At 45.3% G+C, this 3,010-nt stretch overlaps 1 non-coding gene across 1 annotated transcript; it reads left to right on the top strand.

The window, feature by feature from the left end:
• The first annotated feature begins 549 nt into the window (after nt 1-549).
• Nucleotides 550-663, top strand: LOC140280574 (U5 spliceosomal RNA). The gene has a single exon (XR_011909517.1). It is a non-coding gene; the product is annotated as a U5 spliceosomal RNA (small nuclear RNA).
• Nucleotides 664-3,010: the final 2,347 nt, after the last annotated feature.

Below are 3,010 nucleotides of genomic sequence, written 5' to 3'. Positions count from 1 at the left end.
ATTTTATAGCAAAATCCGAAATCGTGAAGAACTCGTGAAAGTAAGCTTATTCTCGGATTCCTGAAACTTTAGATTTGCTCTTTCTTTTACTGCAAAGTACAACGTTGTTTTTTTTGTTTAAATCTTTCTAGACATGGTAAATATGACGGACAAAGCAGTTTTAACATAGTTTGAGTGAAGGAATTCATTTTATAGATAAAATCCCAAGAGTCTGCTGAGAAAAGAGAGTGAATGCGAAGTAGACTTTAACACGGCTCTGGGAGCGAGCCGAGTGTGGGCTAACCGGGAGAATTGCTTGAATGAAACGCGACACCGAATGAGCAGTCAGAACAAAGACTCAATACGGTGTTCCCGTGGTGTTTTTGTTGCTACCTTGTCTTTTGCACAGAGTAAAAGACAAGGCAGCCATCAAATAGGGCCCGATTGTTCCGACTTGGTCAGCTGAGGAGCAAGGGGGGAGAGCAAGTGTCTCAACCAAGCAAAGCTCACCATGGGGAAGGTGGCTATGCCAACTAGCCTGATGCCCTGCTCCCGCAGTGATGGATAATCGTACTCTGGTTTCTCTTCATAACGTACAAGTCTTTCGCCTTTTACTAAAGACTTCCGTGGAGAGCAGCACTAATGAGTTGTTTCTATTTTTGACAGGCTTTACCTTTGCGGGTGAAGCTCTTTCTGTCTGTGCAAAAAACTCTTGTTACTGTGCAGAGTGACTTCTCTGAGTAGAGTCGCCTTACTTGCTGCGACTGTGCCCATGTTCGAAGCTGGAGTGCAAAGTTGTTGCTTGAATGGTGCTCGCTGGAGCGTGCGGGAGTGTAAAGTTATACCATTTAAAAGGGCTGAAGAGTGCTTAGCCAAAAGGCTGAGAAGTGATAACTGTCCACTGGTTCACGTCCGAGGGCCCTTCCTGGCACAATGCGCACTTGTAGCGGTGTTCTTTTTATGGCTATAGGTGGCCAGAGTGTCACTTTGCACCTCCGCCCACCCACTGCACTTTTAAATGATATAACTTTGCACTCCCGCACGATCCAGCGAGCACTGCTGCTGCTTGGACCTTTTTTTCGTGTGACTCCTTCGTCCGAGTGAGCACAGAGGCGATGCTTCTTTGTGGCTATGTCCTTGGCCTGCCGCCTCCAGCTGCAGCCTCTTGGGCTGTTGCTACTGCCATCTGGATCACAGCCACGTGGGAATCTGCTTGTGCCTTCTTACCAGCAAGTTTCTTAAGGTCCATATGGCGTCTTTGATGGCAGCCAGGATGAGCAACTGATTGACAAATTCCTCTTTCCTGAGGTTCTGATTTTGACTCACCCCATAAAGCACCAGTTGTGCTGACAGGACCTCTCTTGCTGGTAAGTACGGGAAATTTAAGGAGTCGGCTGTTGCCCACAGGTCCACAGCAGCACTGCACTCCCAGAAGAGATGCCTCACCGTCTCAGGCGCGCCACAACCTGGACGGGGGCAGGTGGCCGTCGCCGACATACCCCTGGAGTGCATGACAGATCTGTCTGGGAGAATCTCGTGAGCCACCATCCATGACAAATCCCAAAGTCTGTTCGGAAGAGCTGAAAGGTTCACAATGCGCCAAACTGTTGAGGGCTCGCCAATAGTGAGCCCACGCACTGGACTCACTGGGGCCCGCTCCTGCACAACAGAGACCAAAGATCGATGGTACGTTAAAACTTGTACATCTTCTTGTTCTAAATTAAAATGGTTTAAAAATGTCTTTATAAAAGCATAACTTTTTGTTAGATTAAAAGACAAAGGCACTTTCAGGTCTGATGGTAAAAGTCGTAGTCTTCTCAAGTAGGCCCCCATCCAGAATCTTGCCATTGCAGCTGCTGCTGGGTTTTTGGATGGGTTAATTGCACACTTTAATTGGACAGAGGTAAAGAGACTTCCTAAAAACAATACAGATCTGGTACTGCTTTCCCTCCTTTCACTTTTGGCTTCTTCAGTACTTCCCTCCTCAACCTTTCCCATTTGGAGTTCCATAAAAAATAAAAGATGGATCGTTCCAGGTCTAAAAGAACTCTTCGAAGTGGCATAAAGACAGAACTGGCAAGCAACAGCAGAGGTAAAATAACTGTTTTGATAATTAAAATCTTGCCTTCTTGTCAGTCCTCTGAGTCCCCAAAACCCTAGTCGTTTCCTTATTTTCCCCACAATATCTGGCCAATTTGTTTTTCCTTTTCCTTCTGTGTCAAATTTGATCCCTAGTATTTTTTGGTCTCTGTGGGCAATTGTCAGGGGGAGTCCAGTCACCTCTGATTCTGTCCATGATCCGTAAAATTTGGTTTGTGTCTTTTCTTTGTTTATTTTTTCCCCTGATCCCTTGGCGTACCAGTCAGTGACATCGAAAGTTCTATTTATAGATAAAATATCTGTACACAATATGTTAATGTCATCCATGTATAGGACACATTTAGCTACCAAGCCTGCACTGCCTGGGATTACAACTCCTTTAATCTGTCGATCTTTTCTCAAGATCTGTGCTAAAGGCTCGATGCAACACACATACAAGAGAGCAGATAATGGGCATCCTTGCCGAACACCGCACTTCACTTTCACTGCATCAGTCAGGTGACCATTTATGACGAACCTACTGCTTATATCTTGGTACAGTAATCCCACACATGTCGTCAGTCTTTGAGGGAAACCCACCTTTTGCAACACCTGAAAGAGATATTGATGCGAGACCCGATCAAAAGCTTTTTCAAAGTCTAAATTTAAGATGACAAGCCGGGTGTTTCTGTCTCTAGCATAATCAATGATGTCTCGAATCAGTACGAGGCTGTCGGTGAGTTGTCTCCCTGAGATGGCACAAGCCCGGTCTGGGTGAATTACCTCCTCTAAAACAAAGGACATCCGTGTCGCTAAAACCTTGCTAAAAAGTTTACAGTCAAAGTTTAAAAGTGTGATGGGCCTCCAATTCTTTAGGCCAGTCTTATCATTTTTTTTATAAAGTAGAGTCACTATTCCCACTCTAAAACTGTCAGGCAGTCGGTCGAGTTTT

Source organism: Leuresthes tenuis, unplaced genomic scaffold, assembly GCF_036924035.1.
Source record: "Leuresthes tenuis unplaced genomic scaffold, fLeuTen1.0.hap1 SCAF_21, whole genome shotgun sequence".
Lineage (NCBI taxonomy): Eukaryota > Metazoa > Chordata > Actinopteri > Atheriniformes > Atherinopsidae > Leuresthes > Leuresthes tenuis.
The sequence above is the reverse complement of the archived record's forward strand: the minus strand, read 5'-3'. Positions and strand labels throughout refer to the sequence as shown.